Genomic DNA, 24,305 nt, shown 5'->3' with positions numbered 1-24,305 from the left:
ATAGCTTCTTGAAAAGTAAGGGGATCAAGGGTTACAGGGATTAGGCAGGAGAATGGGATTGAGAAACTCATCAGCCATGACTGAATGGCAGAGCAGGCTTGATGGGCCGGGTGGTCCAATTCAACTCCAATATCTTATGGTCAAAGCATAGATGGCAGCAGAGCCGGAAGTGTCAAGGTGACTGTGTAGGAGGCCATCCTTAGTTCTCTGGGCAATTGTCGCAACTGTTTCAAAAGCTATTAGGCCTTCATAGCCCCTCACCCATCTTCCACGACCGTTGCCCATTAATACTTTTGAATGCCAACTCAGTGTCAATTCATGCTCCATCCTTATGACCCTCATATTCTCATGCCATTCACTGCCAATATAGTTTTATTTTTAATCGAAGTACTCAAAAAACTAAAAAGGTGCTATAAAGGAACTGTACAAACTCACATTTAAGGATCACACTGTGGACACACTTAGCATGGTTGTGACCACAGCCTTTCAAACAATCAAACTGTGAACTTAGAATCCCTTACTGAGATAATTGAAGCTTTAAGAACTCAACCAAATATTTATAATAACATAACAATTACAGCACTTTGAGAAATGTCAACAAAGGACTCAGCTGCAACTGCAAAACCAAATTCAGTTCTTTTTCTAGATGCAACCAATGGTTTGTCAATTGAAGTGGTCCAACAGTACTTCTTAAACACCCTCAGTGACACCTGCAGCCTATTTTTTTTAAACATAAACATCTGGGTATTTAAACACCATCAAATCATGGCAATTATACAGAAATACCTGCCCTTCAACAGTTTTTACAAACACTGTATCAATTTGTAACTCTCACACCGTAGATAGAGCTCCTTGCAAGGTTGTGGAGCTCAAATCATTAGGTGAATTTAAGATAGAGTTAGATGTGAAAGGATTTTTGTGCACTCAGCAATGAGTTCAAATAGCTCTGTTGCATTTAAATTTCCCTTCATGCTGCATCCTGTTTTCCTTACTGGCAAAAATTGCATCTGTTGGAAATAGGCGTTGGACTCTGCAAGTGGGTACTTGACTGCCTTTATTAAAAGTCTGTGGACAGTTATCAACTTTCTGAATACGTTTCTTTTTCAGTACAATAAATTATAATTTGAATACCAAACCTATATTTGTATCATCCTCAAAAGTTTTATTTTTCTAATCACCAAAATTTAGGTTTATGAAGAAATGAAATAAAGGCTGCAACATAGTCACTCCAGTTACCTGAATCAGAATAGACCTGATTGTGTAATTCTCCTGTTAATCATGGTTGAAAGACAGTTGTAAGAGACTAGGATTGATTTTATGCAGATAACTTTTATGAAGTAACTAAGCTTCGGTCACTGTATTTTACTTGAGAAATAAATTGGTTGCAATTGGGATAATTGAAGAAATAGACTCTATTAAAGTTTCTGAGCAAATTTAAACGACCTCTCGTCTCATTTTACTAAGAATGATGCCAACCTTCTAGTCACTTCCATTTCAGTACACCATTTTGCTCTCACGCTACCATTCCTCTCCCAGGCCAGCTGCTGCGACCCAGCTAAACCCAATGCAAGCTCGACGAATAGCACCTAATTTTCTGCGTTGGTGTTTTACAGCTTTCATTGAACTCAACAACTTAAGATCATGAACATTGTCCTCCATTTGATTATACCCATTCTCCATCAATTCCCACACCTACCCAAGCATTTTGTTTGCATGGGTTTGCTGTCAACAGAGCTGACCTACTTTCTGCTATCAACACCCATCATTATCACTTAATCTGTATTTATATTTCTCCTCTACCAAAATTAAAACTTTCCTTCTCTTTTGAACTGGGGTCCCTCACCATCTGTTTCACTTGCTTCTTCACACCCTTTTTCAACAGCATAAAAAGCATAATTTTTCAGCTAGCTCCAGTTTTAAGGATGAGTCACAATAGACTCAAGGCACTAACTGCTCCTCTCTCCACAGATGCTGCCAAACCTGCTGAATTTTTCCAGCAGTTTCTGTTTATTTCACTTTTAAACTCATTCATTGACATAGCTGTGGTCAATTATAGAATCATATCATAGAATCCCTACAGTGTGGTAAAAGACCCTTTGGCCCAACAAGTCCACAGTGAACCTCAGAGCATCCCACCCAGACCCATCCCCCTATAACCCACCTAATCTACACATCCCTATGGGCAATTTAGCATGTCCAATCCACCTAACCTGCACATCTTTGGACTGTGGGAGAAAACCAGAGCACCCGAAGGAAACCCACGCAGGCATGGGGCTGGAATTGAACCCGGGTCCCTGGTGCTGTGAGGCAGCAATGCTAACCACTGAGCCACCGTGCCGCCCCTAATGTTCAATGTACAATTAAAAAGATGATACAAAAATGTCGACTGTTTTCTAGATGACTTTTATTCATCATGCTCTGTGAGTAACACTGTAGGTATTTGCCTAGTGGCATAATCCAGAGACCCTGGTAACGTCCTGGGGACCAAGGTTCGAACCCTGACATGGCAGATGGTGAATTTGAAATCAATTAAAAAGAAATGTGGAATTAGAAGACTAATTATGACCACGAATCCATTGTCAATTGTTAGGGGAAACCCCATCTGGTTCACTAATACCCTTTAGGGAAGGGAACTGCCATCTTTACCAACATGTGTCTCCACACCCACAGCAACATGGTTGATTCTTAACTACACTCTGGGAAGGGCAATAAATGCTGGCCTAACTAGTGACACCTTCCTTCCATGAATGAATTAAAAAACATAATCAATTCAAGTTGGTGGATTGTATTACTTATATTTCTTTTTGCTAATTGAAAAGGAAAATCAATAACTTTTGAAGGGCGTTCCAAGCCAGCAGCAAGACACCGTAACGTCAAATCTAAACTGGCCTTTGACCTGAACCTCATAGACATTTAGGAAAGAAATTAAGCTGATCACTCCTTTGGGAATAATACTACCATTCCAAAGGATACTTTTAAGTTAATTATTCCACAGTAAGTTAAAAAAGAGTCCACCCCCTTTAAAATCACAATATGAACCAAAACATTATTGAGAAAAATGATTACAAATGTGACTTTGAAAGTAGAAGGTATCTTTACTTAAAACCTGAAGCTAGATTTTGTGGATCTCACTCACTGGTAAGATAACAGGTAGGAACCCCTGCAGACTAGTGAGATTTGAAGAAATCAAGCCTCTCTTTAGTCTGCTCACCCACGGCTGAGTTACCAGGAAGAAGAATCACTCCTGCTCAAGGCTGTCAGCCGATCAGAGGGCACAGGAACATTGCACCCCACTCCTCCCCTACCAACAAACCAACCTAAGTGACAGTGGGAGGGAGATAACAAAGTGTGGGGCTGGATGAACACAGCAGGCCAAGCAGCATCTTAGGAACACAAAAGCTGACGTTTCGGGCCTAGACCCTTCATCAGAAAAGGGGGATGGGGAGAGGATTCTGAAATGTCTTCTAAGGAATGGGAGGGGGAGTTGAAGATGACTTTACACATCACGCAGATGTTTACCTGCACATTTGCCAATGTGGTATACTGCATCCGCTGTACACGGTGTGGCTTCCTCGACATTGGGGAAACCAAGCGGAGGCTTGGGGACCGCTTTGCAGAACACCTATGCTCGGTTCGCAGTAAAGAACTGCACCTCCCAGTTGCGAACCATTTCAACACCCCCCCCTCCCATTCCTTAGACGACACATCCATCCTGGGCCTCCTGCAGTGCCATAATGATGCCACCCGTAGGTTGCAGGAACAGCACCTCATATTCCGCTTGGGAACCCTGTAGCCCAGTGGTATCAAAGTGGATTTCACCATCTTCAAAATCTCCCCTCCCCCACTACATCCCAAAACCAGCCCAGCTCATCCCCACCTGCCTAACCTGTTCTTCCTCTCACCTATCCCCTCCTCCCACCCCAAGCCGTACCTCCATTTCCTACCTACTAACCTCATCCCGCCCCCTTGACCTGTCCGTCCTACCCGGACTGACCTATCCTCTCCCGACCTCCCCACCCATACTGTCCTCTGCACCTATCTTCTCCTCTATCTATCTTCAATCTGCCTTCCCCTCTCTCCCTATTTATTTCAGAATTCTCTTGCCATCCCCCTTTTCTGATTTAGGGTCTAGGCCCGAAATGTCAGCTTTTGTGCTCCAAAGATGCTGCTTGGCTTGCTGTGTTCATCCAGCCCCACACTTTGTTATCTTGGATTCTCCAGCATCTGCAGTTCCCATTATCTCTGACAGTGGGAGGGAGCTTAGCAGTGTGCTTTGCAGAGTGGGAATCATAGCAGCAGTCACAGAACAAAGGCAGAGTGGAGGCTACCTTCCCTTCCTGATGCTGAAATTTTCAATGAGGCATTGTACCTGAAAACATCCCACCCCCTCCTTTGGAAGTCCTTGGCAAATGCAACAAGGGGTTTGCTGGGCAGTCTTCAGGAGGCATGGGGAGGCTGTGTAATTCTGATTAGCAGTTCACTATTGTTCTATAGGGAAGGAACGTCAGTCTGCCTCACCTCCTCTGGCCTGTGTGTGACACTGGATCCATAACAATGTGGTTAACTCTTAAATGCCCTCTGACTTATCATAGCAAGCTACTCAGTTGCATTTGATCAGTACAAAATCTGATGAAAGAAACTAAAGCTAGGTGGACCACTTGGCATCAACCAAAGCACTGAAATTTACAATAACATGTGCGCACACCCCATCAGCTTTATAGTGCCCTCCTCATCAACATCTGGAGACTTCTGCCAACATTGAAAGTGCTGCCCCACTGAAAAACCAATGGCATACAGCTGGGAGGAAGTTGCTCTTGGAGGCCTTGAAATAGTTTGTGTTGGAATGCGGCAAGACCTGGACAATATTCAGGTTTGTTCTGACAAGCGCCAAGGAATATTTGTGCCAGACAATGATCTTTTCCAACAAGACACAATTTAACCATTTAATAGCACATCAAATGCCTGAACATTTAATTGCATTGACACGCCTGAATTCCACCATCCACGTTTTCCCATCAATACCCTGAGGTGTTACAGTTGACCAAATCTAAACTGCCACATAAATCCTCAAACTACAGAAGCAGGTCAGAAGCTGAGAATTCAGCTGAGATCTTAAAATCGATGCAACATCTACAAATCAGAGGTGTGATGGAATACTCTCTACTTGCTCTGATGAATGCAGTTCCAACAACACTTAAGAAGCTAGACATCATCGAGAACAAAGCAATCCATCTGACTGTCATCCCATATAACATCTTCAACATTCACTTGTTCTAGTACCATTGCACAGTTGCAACAGTGTGTACCATTTACAAGATACACTGCAAAAAACTCACCAAGTCACCTTAGACAGCACCTTCCAAATCCACAGCCTCTACTATCTAGAAGAACAAGGGAAACAGCTACAAGGGAACACCACCAAGTGGCCACTATGTTCTGTCCAAGCCACACACCATCTTAACTTCGAGATATGTGATTGTCCCTTCACTGGGTCGAAATCCAGGAGCTCACACCCTTAGGTCAGTGGGCGTATCCACATCAAATGGACTGGAGCAGTTTGTGAATGTAGCTCACCACTACGGACAATGCCCATCATGTGAATGAATAAAAAAAAAGACAATTCTAAACCAGCATTGGACTCTGGTGGTAACAAGGTGTAGAGCTGGATGAACACAGCAGGCCAAGTAGCATCTTAGGAGCAGGAAGGCTGACATTTCGGGCCTAGATCCTTCATGGGATCTAGGCCCGAAACATCAGCTTTCCTGCTCCCAAGATGCTGCTTGGCCTGCTGTGTTCATTCAGCTGTGCACCTTGTATCTCGGATTCTCCAGCATCTGCAGTTCCTATTATCTCTTGGATTCTGGTGGGTTCAGCAATAATGAGCCAACTGAGTTCCATTAATGAGCCTAATGACATCTCACTGGTAGTCAACAGGTATCGCACATCAGCCCCTTCCACCCTCCTACTTAATTGAGGAGGTTCTCCTTCTACCAGGGGATGGCCATTGGGCCTCGCTTGTGATTAGGTGTACCTGACCTCCGTGATTCCTTCCACAAATGTTACATTAACTCTAGGTCCTTAAATCACATTGCCAGACAGAAATTAAGGTCTTATACAATAAAAGAAAATAAAGTAAAATAAATTTCCGACTAAAAGATACCATTTTCAGAATGATACTTTATACACAACAACAGCAATTTAAAAAACCAGTGCTCCATTCAAATGAAATCTTTCATTTTGATTTAATAGAAACAAAATGTGAAAACACGCACAAATATCTAAATTAATCAATACACAACAGTTCATTGGAATAAAACCAAAGTGCTCTGAAAATGGGATCAGAGATAATGGGAACTGCAGATGCTGGAGATTCCAAGATAATAAAATGTGAGGCTGGATGAACACAGCAGGCCAAGCAGCATCTCAGGAGCACAAAAGCTCCTGTGCTTTTGTGCTCCTGAGATGCTGCTTGGCCTGCTGTGTTCATCCAGCCTCACATTTTATTATCTTGCTCTGAAAATGGTGTTACTTGTTTTAGTGGGTTTATTCTTACACTATCCACCACCATTGCCAACTGGTCTTAGAAATGGCTGGCATGTGCATCTGCTTGTTTCACTTAGATGCTTCATTAAGACATTCAAATTTGGTCTTGCAAACTGCCTTGTGCCTCAAGCCAATTTTCAGATTCCAATGGTCAAGGTAGTGCTAATTCCCCAGCAGTAGGCATACAGCAGTATAGCCAATGATCTTTAAAGAACAGTTTCAGGCTGTTTACAAAAAATGTTACACTTCTATCTTCACAAATTGCATTTGATGAGGCAAGAGAACCCTGAAGGCTCCCCCTCTGGTCTCATCAAAATCATCTATTGTCAGTATCTCAGTTACCCATTGCCTCCTACCTCAAATTCCAACTCCCGGTTTGACTTGTTAAGAGGAATTATTGTATTTCTGAGGTTCCCTATCACTGAAGAGTTAATCAAATGCTCACTGTTTGCCCTTTAGATGCAAATGAGGTCTGAGCTTTTCAATGATTTTGTCAGCATTGTTATACTGTCCACTGGCAGCTCAGGGATCATCATTGATTAACATTACATTTTAATTGGAGCAATTACGGAATGCGCTTGTGACCCAAAAAAACATGGTGCATACATTTTCAACACTTCATGTGCTCCTCTGAGGTATCCGGTTTTCATTCAGTACCTATTGCTGAACTTTTCCAAAGGATAAGTGAATAGATTTTCCCACAGACTTTTAAGAATATTTGTGGTAAAACATTTTAACCAGATGGCTTTATATAAAAAAATTGTTGCAAATAGTTTCCAGATCAGCTGTCACTTTATACTTCAACTGTTGCTGTTTTTATTATAAACAATTTTGTCTGATTGTGTTGCTGTCAATGCCAAAGTGCTTACCCTTTCATAATCTAAAATATCTTTCCTGCTTTTCTTTTCGATCACATCTGCCAAACAGATTTTCAGTATCTTTTCATAATTAGCTACAACACACAACTATGATAAATGTACAGGCAGCAAATTCAGATGTTTTTAAAACTAAAACAACAAGATATGTTCTGAATTTTGTGAAATGCTGTTGTAATTCTGAAAACTGTTAAGGTTGTAAAGTCCAACTGTCGCAAAATTTTTGTGCTTTAGCTTCTGTCAGCTTCTTTTGTCTGCATAAAACCATTAAATAATCTGTTTGTCAATTTCAAAGATTTTTGGTAAACTAGTTTTAATACTCCTCTGTACGTTCCTTCATCACCTTTTGTTGAAGAACAAATACATAATCAGCTGCCAAACTTTCTGATGTCATTCTTGATCCAATGCAAAAACAGAAAGGTTTAGATTATTCAACTGGTGTCATTTTAATACCAGCACTGAAGTATTGATTGTAAAATTCAGCCTAAATATTTTAATCTGCATTCCAATTCCTTTAACTCTTCTTTTGGCAGACACCAAGCCTCTGCTCTGAAAATGACTGTGTCACATTCCAGCGATTCTTTTAAATACATTTTATTTTGAGGCTATGGTAAGAGGTTAGACCAACAGGGAAAACCTCAAAATGTGAAACTGTAGTTCAATTCCACAATTGTGCGTGAAGACACTGACTAAAGGTTTAGCAATACCCTGTGGGCTGTGAAAAATCAGATGTGTTTCGCCAGGATACATGGTCAAGCAGCAAGCGCAGAGAGACAATGGCTCAGGGCTGATACTAGTTTAGTTGCTCAACTGCTCTCCATGTCATAATCAGTGAGGCCTGGAAGCAGTAAAGAGATCATATCCACAAAAAAGTATATATATCACACAGACTGAATAAGATAACAGTTTCAAAATTCACTGTTATTACTTTATAATGAGAAAACAAATTGGAATTATATAAATCAGATTTAAGATGGTTTCAGTTTACTTAGGTCAGAATAGGGTCCGCAGGATAGTGAGCTAACTGGCCATTGCCCTGTACACTCAGTTATTCCATGGGGCGAGTAAAAAGGAAGGTTTGGGATAGCAGGTTATCACAAAGTGAGGGAATTGGTACTGTTCTCTGCAGCAAACAGCAAATATTCAAAAGGTGTGTTGTTGCTTGCTGCCTGGATTTGGGTATTTTCCTAGATGACTACTCCTGGCATCTTGTGATAGTTCCATCTCCACCACTGTGTTGTACTGGGTAAAGTTGTTTGAGGACGTTTGCTGTTATTCACCTCCGTTTGTCTGTGTTTTGACTTGGATTTATCCTATGGTTAGTACTAAAGGACACACCACATAAGGTCTCAATAGAAGATGCATTGTTCTCAGATCACAAGGTAGTTGACTGCATGAGTGCCACTACAATTTGCTCAGGCTTAATTACTCAGACCTTTAGAAGTTGGTACAGATATATTGTGTGACATCAACAGAATGGGTGGAGCCAATTTAACATGAACACCGTTCCCTTCAGAACCATTAGTTTATAAAACAGAAGTTTCCTTGTGTGGCAGAATCTAGAACTAGGGGGCAACCCTTTTAAAACAGATTTGAAGAGATTTTCTTTCTCACAGAGGATCATGAATCTTTAGAATGCTCTTCGTCAAAGGCATTGAAAGAAAATTTAATTAATATTTTTTAAGGCAAACATAGACAGATTCCTGTTAAGCAAAGAATGAATGGTTATCGGAGGTACATAAGCATTTGCAGTTAATATTACAGTCAGATCTTGCATAATGTTATTGAATGGTGGAATAGGCCCGAAGAGCTGTATTGCCTACAGATGCTCTGAATTCGCATGTTCATATTTATGTTCACAAAATGATCTGATCAAACAGCCAGATCCATAGATTGTTATTCACTGCATAAAGCAACACATTACACCATAGAAGCCAGGTGAGCAACTGGTTAAAAAATTCCAAAGCCAACAAAGTTGCAAGATGAGCACATATGAACCACACAATGACACAATAACAGCATTTGTATTAATTCAAATTTTGGATCACTAAATAACCAGTTTGGAAATTCAGCAGAGTATAGCCCCATATTTTGTTCCATTCCACGTGAGGTGTTTGCATTCCTGTTTTTTTTATCTTACATGAGTAGGGATATAAATGTGACAATTTCAAAAGGTTTCCAAAATAGTAACTTATCAATAATCAAAAATAAATTTGAACATGTATTGGAACCACAGAAAAGTGTGGCAATATTTCATTATTTTAAGAAATCATTCACAATTTGTTTCTGTTAATGATGTAAGTTCCTTAAACTGATTTGTGTTACTTCAGACATTTTTTCTTGTGTCCAATACAAAAAGCAGCCTCCACAGACATTCCCTGCGCTCTTTTGACTGAACCAAATGTTGTGTGTACAGTTTCTGCAATGGTACGTCCTCAGCAAACAACATACTTGTTTCTTGCTGATTGAATTACTCATAGGATTTCTATTCTGCACTTTGTCACTTCAGGAAATGACTAATATCAGTCAATTCAGACAGCAAGCTAACAAATAAACGAACAGCTGGAGTCATTCACAGAAGTAAGTCAATATTTGATATTATCAGTCAAAAGATCCACTTGAATTGAACAGAAGAACTTTTTTGTAAATATGAATAAAGCAGAAAGTGGCAAATCTTATATACAGACATAAAGGATCAATTTTTGGAAGACCTAAATCACATTTGCAAATCATTTTAGGGCAGCAGATTAAACAATCTGATTTGTGACAAATTGAAATGGTACCTTTGCTCTGCAGTTGGCTAACAATGTGAAGTGTTCACAGATTTGCTGACTATCGTAGTTTTTATTCCTATACTGCCCACACTCATTCACATACATTGGATGCATTTCTGTGTAAACCTCCTCTTACATTTCTGCTGTGGATCTAGGTTTTGCATTGTATCTAACATGGTAAATGCATCTTTGCGGAAATCCAGAAAAAGGAACTGTTACAAATTTTCAAAGGGTAATTTACTTCACTAGAAGTATAAAAAATAAAAAAAACAGAATACTACTTTGTTCTTAAGGAACTTTACCATATAATAAAAGTTAAGCTTCACCACAGGCTAAAGAAATAAATGTAAAATACTTTGGGCTTTTTATTCTTGCAGTTACTTGCCTATTTGGCTCGAAAACTGAGCAACAGCCCAGCAGATACAATGAACTTAAAGTATCACACAGGGGATAGGCATTATTTGCAAAGAACCACACCAAAAAAACACTTGGTTCCATATGGTTTTGTAAAATTGTGTCCAATAGCAGCCCTTGTGATCAGGAAATAAGATTTGTAAAGTCTAGCAACTTTCAGCACTCGCGGCTCTAGAAAATGATCTTCCTTTTGTATTTTTATGTGCATCTTTAAATAATAACTGCAGTGTAATAGGATTTCATTAAAATTCATCATTCTACTGGAAATAACAGTAACAGTTTCAAACATCACAGTGCAGCATATAAACAGATTGTGCATTTTTCAAAATAATAAAAAAATTGGAAAAGAACAAAACATGGTCTGTTTTGAGGTAAAATTTCTATTCAGTGGCATAATTCCATCCAGCTTTCCTTAATTTCCTTCCACAGCTGTTCATCTCTAAGCATCTTTTCTTCCACTGGAGAGTTGACAAACTGGCCAGATGTATGACTTCCAATGCAAATAGGAACAGCAATTCATGACTGGACTAAGAACAAGGACGGTTCTGCAGGGTATAGCATTGTATACCACACAGGAATCTGACCAACCTGATGCCCAAGAACTTGAAATATTTAGCATCACGACGCTGGTTCTGTGACCGTTTAAACATGAAGAAAACATCGTGAACATTCTGTGAAAACTCAGCTAGTCTGACACGTGTGGGAAACAAAGCAGAGTTAACATTCTGAGTTTGTTCACTCTTCACCAGAACTTGAGTCACCAGACCTAAACTTGAATTCTGCTTTCTTCTTATTGATGCTGCCAGACTTGCTGAGTTTCTCCAGGAATTTCAGATTTTGTTTCAGATATCCAGATCTGCAGTTCTCTGCGTTATTCTAAATATTCTGGCGCTCACAAAGTGTTCTATTGTGCAGCCCTCTTTGAAAGTCATCATAAATATTCAGAAACATCACAAGATTCCCCCAAACCGAACGAAAATGTAAAAAAGTCAAAGCACAATTCAACAAACATGTAAAGATTCTTGACTGCTGGTTAACCCTTATTTCTTTGTATTTGGACTTTATCTGATGTCAGTGATAATCAAATGCCGTGAATGTAATAGAACCCCTCCATTAGGAGGCAGACTGTATGGCCAAGCAGGCAATTCTGAGCTCAGTCTCCAACCACAGAGCAGTCAGCTTTCACTATATCTATCCTACATTGGTAGCAAGAGAGATATAAAGATTAAGAAGATAGGTCTCTCAGAATAAGTGCAAGTAATAGTTTTTTGTGTTTGGTTTATTTTTGGGGGCAGTTTAGTGGAGAATTTGGTCTTTTGCACTTTGGTATTGGAGCTAAACTGCAGTTGGCTCTTTTCCTTGCACTGAGTTTTCCTTGTCTATTTAGGAAAACAAAGAAATATGGGCTACAAAGCAACTAAGACGTAAATCTGGTGTGCCTAACACTGTTCAACTTCACTGACAGTGAAGTAGATACACTCATGAACCTAGCCATTTTCTACTGTACAGTCTGCTCAGTGGAGCAGGATGAGTCAGAGTTAACGTTTCAGTTTCGGTAACTCTTTCTCAGAATGAGGAAAGTTCTGAGGAAGGGTCACTGGACCCTAAATGTTAACTCTGAGTTTTCTTCACAGATGTTGACAGATCTGCTGAGCTTTTCCAGCAACTTCTGTTTTTGTTCCTGGTTTACAGCGTCTGCAGTTCTTTTGGTTTTTATTCAGATAGTGCCCTGAGATCAGGAGCATGAAGGAAGAAGGTGGTTTGATGTCATTACAGCCTGATAATGTTAAGAATAATTAAATTCTTAAAGGCTGCCATGTCCTTCAGATGAATGAACTCCCAAAAGTGATAGCGTATGAGCAGAACAGCATTGCATTGGGTGGGACACCAACCTGCAGGAAGTGAATGAGTCTGTATTTCTGGCTAGCAGCATGTCTAAACCTAAGAAGGAAGGTATCATCACCCTCATCTACACACAGTAAGGGGAGTAGATGGAAGTGCAAAATTGGCAGATGATTTTGCTTTTAATGTGAACTAAAAATTCTTTCCAAGGACCGTCACCAATTAAGTAAAGCTCTGGAGTGGGTGATCCATGTCCATACCTGTGCTGCATTTGGCTCTGGTTGCCTTGTGCCATTCAGGGATCCAGCTATATGCAGGACAGGGGATTGGACACTTACACAACTACATGATACATATCTCCAAAATGGGGTTTCAGGAGCTAATCTTAATTGGATTCAACTGTTCAAACATCAGTAGCTCAGTTTCAATCAATAGAAGAGAGTTGTTATGTTGGTGCTTTCTATAGAACCAGAAAATACATTCCAGTTAGACAAATGCCAAATCTGAACGGGAACACTTTATAGATAATGCTCACACCCCCACAGCTGGTTCTAGACTGAACCAAAGCTCTCCAATATGGGTTTGAAAACTGCGAAGGATAAGAGAGAAATCTGGCATGACCATCCCATTTTCTAAAACACTGTCCATCAATCACTGTACTGATCTAAAGTCTAGGAAACACTTCGGCAGTGCAATGATGAGTCACTGCTTAATACAAACGCTGTGGATACTGCGAAGATGTCTGCCATTAATTTCTTCTGCTCTTTTTTTATTAGACCATAGGTTTCACTTGTTATAAACATATTTGTCACACGACAAATAATGAATCCAAACACAGTGGATTTTACACAGAGGGATTTACAAAGAGGTTTCCAGAAACAATTGGTTCAATCTTAACTCTGTCTAGTTACTAAAGACCATAGAGTCTGAAATAGACACAAGTAATTATCTGAGACAACGAGGTGTAGAGCTGGATGAACACAGCAGGCCAAGCAGCATCAGAGGAGCACGAAAGCTGACATTTTGTGTCTAGACCCTTCTTCAGAAAAGTAAATATCCATTAACGTGAAAACTAATTATCCATAACAGAATGTTGTTTTAACTTGGTCTTCAATGTTAACCTGCTCTTCCTACTCACACAGAAAACTGACAGGGTCTACCTTCAAGTATGTACATCAGACCCTTACTACATCGTTGGAGCACAACTATTGTCTTAAATGGAGGACAGGACAGGAGTGTTCCTCTAGGCTTCACAAAGAACTTAAAGACTATAATGCTCTAGGCTTCCAACCAACACAATCCCAAAGTCCTGCAGAAACTACCACCCCACATCCTCAATCATTTACCAGAGTGGTAGAAACTGTTCTTCAGCCCTGACAGTAACCTCTTGGTGTCCACATATGATTCCCCACCCAAAAACGCTGGGTCTCTTAAGGTGTGCAACAAATTGGAAAAACATTGTTAGAATATCCACTGGAATTTATGTTAATCAGCTATTGAAGATCTGGAAACAAATGAGTGCCATATTTTGGCATGCCAAAGAACACTAGATGTGAAACATGAACTGTGTTTTTCTTTCTACAAATGTTGCCAGACCTGTTGAGTTTCTTCAGGACTTTCTGTTTTGTTCCACGAAAAAGAACCTCCCTTGATTGGCACCCATCCTTCACCTTCAATATTTACTGTCTTCACAAGTGCAGCAATCACAGAAGCTTCTTTGTCAGCATCTTCCAAACTTATGACTTCCACACAGGGCCATGAAGGATAAAAACAGCACTTATTTGGAAACATCACCATATACGAGCTTCCATCCAATCTACACACCATCCTGACTTGGAGCTATATTGCTGTTGCTGGGTTAAAATCTTGCTAACAGCACACTGAGTAGACCTACTGCAGATATACTGTGGTGGTTCAAGAAGGCAAGTCATCACTTAAGGACAATAAGGATAGGTAATAAATGTTGGCCTTGCCAGCAACCCCATGATAAACCTGATTCTGTTCAAATTACCATAATCCCTCAATCACTTCCAGCAACTTCTAACAACCAGCTCTCATATGTAACACTCACGTACTTCATCTCTTCCAAACATAGTATTGGTCTCAGCATAACCCAGATTCCATGGCTTGCATAGCCTGCCAATCACATCAGTCAGATAGATTTACAACACTCACAGACACATTTCCTCCCCTTTTGCTCGCCAACAGGAGTAGGAACAAACTGGGAGCAAAGAGGTATGCCAACAAACCCTAAACCCCATAAAGAATAGGATGTTCGCCATTATTAGGATGGCCATTGTCACTGGCTATGCCCCCAGCAAAGCTAAAACATCTGGTAATGTTAGTATTCTCATTAGTGATTCTCCCCCATATTGTCCCTATTCCACACATCTTGATTTAAAAGCTCCATGTGGTGTCAGCACGGACACTTTCCCCAACTATAAACAAACCCTCGTGCATTTTTCCTTTCAGGTAATCAACAACTACTGTGTGACCAATTAGTGGAGCAAACCAAAAGACACAATTAATGAGCATGTAGTGCCATCACTTGATTTCATACTCACAGCCACCAGTTCAGATACTGTGTACATATGAGAAGACAAATTGGATTTGGAATCAGTGGATGATAAGACAAGAAGGACGAGCCGTTGCAAAACAACACGTGGCAAGAATAGCGTGGGTGCCACTCCTCAGAGGGCAAAGTCATACATAGAAGCCGATTGAAACAAAGATTTTGATAGAGTGGCCAACAGAGTACATTGTTTTATTCATTCGTGGGATGTTGGCATCACTGACCAGGCCAGCATTTGGGTCTGGAGTCACATGTAGGTCAGACCAGGTAAGGACAGCAGTTCCCTTCCCGAAAAGATTTGAGAAAACTAGATAGATTTTTCCCAACAATCGACGATGACTTCATGGTTATCATTAGACTCCGAATTCCAGATATTTATTGAATTCAAACTCTGCCATCTGCCATAGCATGGTTTGAACCTGGTCTCCAGGACATTATAAAGTGCTCTGGATTAACTGTCTAATACTACTAGGCCATCACCTCCTCTTACTTATGGTCCATGTGCAACAAAATTCTTGATGTACTGTGAAGATTGCAGAAAGCCTGCAAATGTCAAGAAGCATGGAGGAGTTGAATATGAATTTGGTACAGGACCACCGTGCAGTATTTGAAGGTTGATGTTTCAGTTTCCATTGCAGCAGAAGAAGCCGTACACAATATTTGTATGCTGTTGTGTGGAAACTCACATCTGCTTTCATGGTTGTGGGTTGCATTGTGCAAAGGGACTTACAGGGTAGCATAGCAGCCTAGACATTTGTTCTCTCAACAGGTTACTGGGATTGCTGAGCTACTGATCCAGAAAACTGCTGCCATGGACCACAAACTCTTTCAGGATGACAACATTCATCTTTCTATCACAGCAACACTGCAACTTGGCAGCATTTGTGAAGAAAAATATCAAAGTTAACGTTTCGGATCCGGCGAACCTTCCTCAGCCACCTTCATAGATGCTGCCCAGACCTGCTGAGCTTTTTGAGCAACTTCTGTTTTTGTTCCTGATTTACAGCATCCACAGTTCTTTCAGGTTTTAAAGAGGGAAGTGGATAGTTTTAATTTTCAAGGATAACATCAAGGCCTGGAAAAAAAAGAGATGCAGTATGACAAAAATAATATCTATATAGATATAAACAATAAATGATCAATCTTGTTAATAGGCATATTCTTTAGAAGTAAAAGAAAGATATAATAATGACTACTGAGCTTGGATTTCAAAATGGTAAGACTTGCTTGACTAAATCTCTTGACCTGAATCTTCTGTGCAGCACCAATGATAAGTGAATTGCTATGGCATTTGGAGATTCTCCTGACCCCAGGTTTCTGTACTTCCTTCCGGCATCTTCTGATCCCAGCTTTTAACGTAATGCACAGCACAGCTTTCCTTGGGAAAAATTCCAGTAAAGAAGAATAGAGTTGGGGGAGGTCAAAATGAATCCCTTCTCATAGCACTAGCTGCCATATAAGTTTAAAAATGCAGGGCTGAACTTTATAGGAGTTTGGGTTGTGTTGCAGAATTGGGCAACGAGTAAGTGAGGTCCATCTTGAAGGCGGGAGCAACTCATGGCAGCTTGCATGCTTTTCACAAGTGTCCTGATGAGATCCTCATTAGGCAGATGGTTTTTAATAAGGATCAGTGCTGGGACCACTGCTGTTCGGAATTTACATGTGGGATTTGAACTCTAGAATTAAATAAAGGCTGCTAAATTTGCAGGTGACATAAAAGTTTAGTGGGTGTGTTGCTAGAATAGTCAATACTGAGAAACACTTGTGGTAAGTTACAGGTGGAGTTTGCAAAAATGGTCAAAATTATGTCAAATATCATTTAACACACATGTAACATGGTGCGATAGTACATTGGTGGGAAGAATTGGTCGATCAGTTAATTGTGAACCAAGGTTGAGTAGAAGACAACAAAGTCTTGAAGTACAAAACATTAATTACCGAAAGGTGGGTCACAAGTTAGCAAGACATTAAACTGCATACCAAACTCTAGGCTTTAAGGTGAGAGGTATAGAACTGACAAATCTAGAAATCATGCTACACCCAAACTGAACCTTGGTTAGACCACACTTAAGAGTGCAGGTCTGGTCACCATCCTATAGCAATGAGACAGGCATTGGAGACAGTGCAGAGAAGAATTACAGGGACGAATCAAGTAATGTGGTTAAACATATCAAGAAAGAATTGACAGTCTGTATTTGCTTCTCTCTTAAAAAAAGGCTGACGTGTGACCGATAAATAATCTTTAAAATTGCACAATGCTTTTTTGTAGTGGATATCGACAAATTATTTCCCCTTATCATGAAGCAAATAACTAGAAGCCATCAATATAATATAATCCTGAACAAATTCAAAAGAAACTTCTTTCTCAAGAAGTATTGTGAGAAAATGAAATACGTTCAACAACACAATGTGGCTGAAATGAACAGTATATACGTACTGGTAGGAATTGGAATAGAAAGGCTAGGCATGCCTATGAGGGAGAAGGGAATAGAGGTTATGTGCTAGATTTAGATGGAATAGAGGGAGCATACCATCCCATATATTACTGCATGTTGTACAAAGCATACTTGAATATGTAAAGGACATGATTTAACTTTATAAATTCAGTTTGGAATTTTTAGCTTTTGATGACTGTTTTTCTATTGTTATCAAGTGGATGCTGTGATTATCAGTGAGAATGGGAAAGTGAGGGATGCGGTTGTGTTTCATGGGATGGCACTTGGAAGAATTCTTTAAGCGTACGTTAGATAGAAAGAGACTGGCCAAGCTTCCTCCATCCTTCCCTTTCCTCCTCATGCTTCTCATCCTTAATGTTCATTCTATAGATGGTGACCCTCATGCTAATAAGATTATGTAATATGTGGCAGGCCACCAAAACACTTGACAACTTGTCTTCCAAAGTTCCTGCTATTTGACCAAGCAGAAAATCCTCGGGTGTGCAGCCATTTCACATTCTGTGAATGGATTCAAGTCTCTGCTTCATGACTGCTAATATGTCTGGGACATTTGCCTTTAGATAGACTGCCAGAATCATGATTGTGTCATTTCATGCTATACCTAGAAATGTGGCACAGATAGGCAAGATAGAAGATACTGAACTTCCTTTCTTATGGACAGAAATTATCACTTGTAACCTGCATATCAGTTGCTGAGAGCATGACATTAACCTCCCATATTGAAATTAAGCTACAAAGATTCCTGATTTGGTCTCTCTTGTGCCTGTAACTATTGTTCCTCACTGTAAAAAAATTAAGAAAATGGGTTATTATGGAATGTGTTGGTAGAAGGATGCTGCAACTATTTTTCCTACCTTAACTGGATCTGACACCCTCTTTGGTTTACAGTGTTAAAATGAGAACTTCTAGTAGGTCTCAGCAGAAAGCAGCTCTTATCATTAAAATGTATTTAGCTGTATGACAGCAATTAGTTACAACTCACAATAGCAAGGTAAACATTGTTACCAAGACTTTTGGCGCACAGAGATGACACTTCTATCCCCTTCAAGATCCAGAGTCATACTGCCAAATTTCCACCAAAGTTATTACAACATCATGTGATTAGATGGAGGTTAGCACACTCTCAACATTAACTCTTTCAGAACCATTGCCTTGTACTACATCTCTCTCCCAGGTTTATTTTCCCATTGTTAACCTTTGCACATTCATATAGATTATTACATTAAATGCAATTCCATCTCTCCTCTAAGTTTTTGAATTCACAAATTCAAGTGATTGGAGGTTTTACAGTTCTACCAGAGCACATTTTCCTTGGATTTGAAAGATTGGAAAGTCCTTGGCTTTAGGATTGTTGACTTTGATTCTGTTCTTGACTTTATGTGGTCTGTAAACTGTTGCTCTACTGGATCACTTGGATGTCCTTTGCAAAGATGCTACTCCTGTTAATCCAGCAGTTCGCCCATATACTGTTTTTGTGGGGCTGTTAATCTCCTGAATATCTTCTGCAAGGTAACTCTTCTTGGCTTGCCCATTATGCCGTCTGGCAGATCTTTAAACTCAGGAATTTCTACTAGTGGTCCCTTGACAAATTTGATGACAACAGTTTGTTCTTGGATGAGGTGTTTATTGACTGGCACCTCTTGGAATAAACTTGGAATAACTTCATTTCTCTTGACTGGTTTGCTGCTGCTTCAAATGAGTGAAACAGCTGCGACCTCAAGGATATTGTGGACAAGACAAAAGTGCAAGCTCAAAACTGAGAAGAGCCAATTGTAAATCATGTACAAAACCCTCTTTAGGCCCCACTTGGAGTACTACAAACAGATCTGGACACCACACCTTAGGTTGGATATATTGCCCTTGGAGGGAGTACAATGTAGGTTTAAACGAATACCTGGATTTCAGGGGTTAGGTTATGAGGAAACATTATTCAAATTGGGACTGTTTGCTCTGCACTTTAGAAGGTCAAATGGTGATATGGTCAAAATCTTCAATATATTAACAGGAAAAGATAGGGTTGATGAAGAAAAACTGTTTCTAGAACCAACCAGCATAGTCTAATAATGAGGGCCAAACCATTCAGGAAAGATGTTAGGAAGCACTTCAACAGACAAAGAGGGTGGTAGAAATTTGGAACTCTCTTTCACAAATGGCAGATGATGCTAGATCCGTTTTTAGTTTCAAATCTGAGATAGATAAGTTTTTGTTAAGCAACGATATTAACAGATATGGACTAGAAGTGGCTATTTGTAGTTAGGCCACAGCTCAGCCATGATCATGTTGAAAGGTAGAACGAGCTTGAGGGGCTGAATAGCCTACTCCTGTTCCTATATGTGTTATATATTCTAAATTCTTTTACATGCTGTATTACAGAGTGTTTGTAAAATACTATTCATGTTGAGATTAAAGCCTCACACTATCTGGATCGTATAACTTCATCTCTGCTGCTGTAACCTTTGTTCTTTTGACATGATATTTAAACTAATAAGACAGTAACATTGGCTCCTGTATAATGCTTCAAATGAATGAAATATCCATTGATGTAAATGGGTTATCACACTTGAGTCACGTGGATCACAAATTTACCCCAGGAATGCACTTGGTATCTTTTCTGACACTGGTGTTTCTAATTCATTATCTCCGATATATGAGTAGGCATTTGACTCTTTGCTGCTTTGAAGCCATATTTTACTACTTTCCAAGCTCTGAAAGCGACTAGTAGTTTTACAGGTGGAGCATTCTTTTGCAATAGTTGGGCACAGCCTATACATGAGAAGCTTAGATCTATAATTTGCCCCACTTTTTGTTGGTTTTTAATGCATTTCTTTGGAGTATTCATACCTTATAAAGTAGATCGTTTCTGTTGGTCTCCCATGATAAGGTTGACATTCACCTCAAGGTTTGTCTGTGAATGTTCCTGGTTACTGCTTTCAAGAAAATCTGAATACCTTTCCAGTCTGAAGAAAATTTGACTTTGGAGAAAGCGGCTCCATATCCTAAGAACTGTTTTCTCCCAGATGTCCAATCCTGTTTTCTTCTTGTACCATTTATGTTATTAAATATTGTTAGTAGTACTGTTTCCCCTGCCATGTCTTCCAATGTGATTATTTGCTCTTCTTAATTTACTGCTTTTAAATCCTGCAACATCATATTTGTTGAAAATTTTTATTTTTGTAAACAAAAATACTATTATATTTTCCTGCATTTGCAATTTTTAAACTGTGTAGTATAGCAATGCTAATTATTTTCCTTTATTCAATGCTTTCAATTCTGTTCCATTGATATGCTATACAGTCAATTCTGCTATAGCGAGTGTTCCATCAATGCAAATTGGGGAACATTATTTCGAAAACACAAACTTGTGTTGGCTATAACATGATTCCATTGGTGCATGGAGGAGTGTGCATCAACATCACATGATCATTTCATAGGCTTTGTCATGAACACTTACAATGTCAGCACTGAGAGAGTCTGTGTGCCAGCATCATGTGATCATTTCACGGTCTTTGTGGTGAAGTGCTTTCTGTGAGAAATACTGTTCAACCTCCTCCCCCATCAAGTCACCTTGACATTTTTCAAGGTGAAGTGTTAAATTTACTTTTATTTCAACATATGATATGAATTAAACATTAAATTATGCTATCCTTTGTGTTAGACTTTTGGGTGACTTTTGAGTGATTTTGCGTGATGTTTTTGGTGGACTGCTCCTATACCACTTTTTCTGCAGGCCACATTATTCTATAGTGCAATTTCCTATAACACAATGTTGCACAGGAATGCAACTATTACGTTACAGCAGAACTAACTGCATGACTTTACTGTTTACTGGGCGTTTTGTGATCAAAATGGTGGTCTTCTGACCTCTGCAGGCAAAATGGAGGTTTTCTATTTTTCCCTGGGCAAAATAGATGTTTTCCACCTTTCATGGCCTAAAGCAGAATGTATATCCTTTTTTGTGAGATCAAAGTATTTCCTCTTGCCCAACAAGGATTTTTAACTTTACTTGTGGTACTTCGATGAATTTGCTTCCTAGCCAAACCTCAACCTGGGAATGTTCCTAAAGATGTTTGTTTCCCAATGGAATCTGTAACTGCCATGTCTGACTAGTCTAAATTTTCTCTAGGCCACACTGCTTTTACTGTGCAGGTCTGAAGTAAATTCTTTTGCTTGGAGTTCTGTATCTCCCTTGTTGGTCTTTCCCAGAGTTCCTGCTGACTGCTTATTTGTTCAAGCACTTGCAGCTACTGACTGTGTGAGTAATTGTTAAAGTAGTGAAGTCTTTAACACTGTAAATTCATTTGGTTTTCTGGAACTTTTTTTCTCCTGAGTCCGATGCATATTTTTTCATCTTTGTACCTTGTTTAAAGAAACAACAGCCACCACTGGATCACCTTGTGATATTTGTGGATAGAAGGATGCTGCAACAAATCTTCTTTCTTTGGCTGAGTTTAAGGACCTATTTGGTTTACATTGGCGGAGGAATTATCACTAGTCAATAGTAGCACAAGGATCCTCTTTCTGAACAGGACATAGTTTATTTAATCATTAGGTACAAGTTAAATTAACTAGTTAGGCATCATTGCCAGAGCTATCAGGAGACACGGATGACAAAACTGTCTCCTCATTGGGAAACCGAGAGGAATGTCCAGTAGTTCAACAAAGCTGTGAAACAGTCTAGGAGGAGTTTATAGGATGTAAACTGGGAAACCAGATCTGAGTGAAAAGGCAGTGGTAGTTGGAGATAAAAAGTAAACAATGGCAGACAACCTCTTCAACCTATTTCTAACTATCAGATTTAAAGTGTGAATCACAGGAAAAAACAGGTAGGTGTTCACTGGGCATTTCAGAGTGAACTGAGCATCTAGAATTCTTTACTCCAGGTAGCTGTAGAAATTAGGTCACTGAAAGTATCTAAATAGAAAGCAGACTGATTTTTGAAATATTGAGAAGTTGAGGATTATGATGAACTTGGATGAAAGAAGTGTTGACGCCTGGGCAGATCATCCAGGACTTTGTGTAATGTTAGGCAGGCTTGAGGAACTGAATGACCTACTCTGCTCCTTTTTCCTACGTTCACAATCCAGAGCTCATCTTCCAATTTCCCCATCAAATACTGTATGACATCAACACAATACGGTCTCCAACAGTAACTATTTAAGAAACAATGGCTTACAGAAAACCTACAGTGGTGGGTGAACAGGGGTCCTTTTCAATTGTCAAATTTCTGTTCAACTGTATGAAGTTAAGAGAATCCTTTTCCTGAAGCACTGTGTACCGAAATGACAACAATGGCATCAATCTGCATGCAATGTAGATTGGCATCATGGCGCACCCTTCTGTGTGCATAAACAACTATTTAGTACATTGCCAGCACGAATGCACTACTTGATGCAACTCACCCCTTAAGTAGCCAATCAACAGGTACTAATAATCCCAATTTCGCACTTCTTCACAATCTACAGCCAGCTCGAGCTATAGTAAAACATTGCGCAGTAAATAAGCTTACAGTACACAGGGCTCACTTGGTCTTTATGCATTGTATGGTTCTCACTCCATGAAGTTCATTCTAAACCATAACAATTTGCAACTGAAATTCTATTCATCAGGAACAACACCATTTATAGAACAGCCAGGATGAGTCTCAGTCTTGGCCTATGAATTCAATAAATAAATCACTTTGAGGCAGTAACAATAATTAACTGCAGGAACGTTAAATGGTTGGTGCATTAGACTTCCATCCGCATTTAACACTTCAAGGAGTTGTGATGATGATGAAAAGAACGTAACGGACATGGATTTTCTCACTCCAACATAGCTTGCTAATAAGAGAATAATATACATTTAAAAGGGTATGTGTGAGTATTAGAAAATATTACAAAATGTGAGATCTGCTTTACCACAGCACACAATGAATCTTGAGGCCTATTGAAGAGGCAATAATTAGTTATGACAGGCTCTCAGTTCAGCTAATTAAACAGTTTGACTCTGGAAGACATGCCAGGAAAGCTCTAGGTATAGTCTGCATTTTAATCTAGAGCAAAGTTTTCTTATTGAGCACGCTAGCACATAAACCCTAAATCTGACCAGGCATGTCTAGCATTATACCTTTTCTCAAAGCAAATACTTACTTATAAAAATAAGAAAGTCAAAATCAATCAATGATAGCTTAGCTGTCACCACCTATTCCTTTAAGGGCTCAGAATTTAAATTCAAACTCAAAAGGCAAAGAGAAATTAAGCAGAAACTTGGGTAGCCCAGTAATATAAACACATCTATTTAATAGTCGATGAGAAATATCAATAAGAACCACAAACAAAACTGTTTCAAAAATCAACAATATCCACCATGGAGGATACTATGATTGATTTTAGGTTCCAGTTTAAACAAACTGATTAGTCCAAAATGATAAATTTCTGATCACTATTAATGGGGCATTAACAACCTCTGGATTAAGATCATTTTTAGCTCCTCCTATAGTCAGAGTATCTGGAGAAATAAAAACCTAGGAACAAACTAAACTCTGCAGAGCCACCATTCTACTGACTAGACCAAAAAAAACTGGAGCACTGTAGATATTTACAATCTGGAATGCCATGATCATGCCATCTTGATGTACTTAATGCACAGCAGCCTTGCCAATCAGGAATTTAATATTTAGTCGATATTGTCTAGCACATGGAATATAGTGAAAGTTCTTCACTGCAGTATGAAAATGCACTACGCTGAATGAAAATGACAGCAGTCGTACTTAAGATTAACTATGCAGCAGCTGAATAAAGCTTTTTTGTCGTTTTCTGTTAAAAAAGGACAAACAATTCTGCTACTATAA

The 24,305-nt window shown here is 39.5% G+C and overlaps 1 protein-coding gene across 1 annotated transcript in view; it reads right to left on the bottom strand.

Annotated features, from left to right (window-relative positions):
• Nucleotides 1–15,058, bottom strand: part of LOC125459947 (uncharacterized) — a 218,389-nt gene extending 203,331 nt beyond the window's left edge. Inside the window, exon 1 of the mRNA XM_059651533.1 lies at nt 15,013–15,058. The gene's annotated coding sequence lies outside the window, so the exon portion shown is untranslated. The remainder of the gene's footprint in view (nt 1–15,012) is intronic.
• Between the last annotated feature and the right edge of the window lie 9,247 nt (nt 15,059–24,305).

The sequence above is a fragment of the Stegostoma tigrinum genome, chromosome 16 (genome assembly GCF_030684315.1).
Source record: "Stegostoma tigrinum isolate sSteTig4 chromosome 16, sSteTig4.hap1, whole genome shotgun sequence".
NCBI lineage: Eukaryota > Metazoa > Chordata > Chondrichthyes > Orectolobiformes > Stegostomatidae > Stegostoma > Stegostoma tigrinum.
Note: the sequence above shows the minus strand (reverse complement) of the source record. Positions and strands in the feature narration are given on the sequence as shown.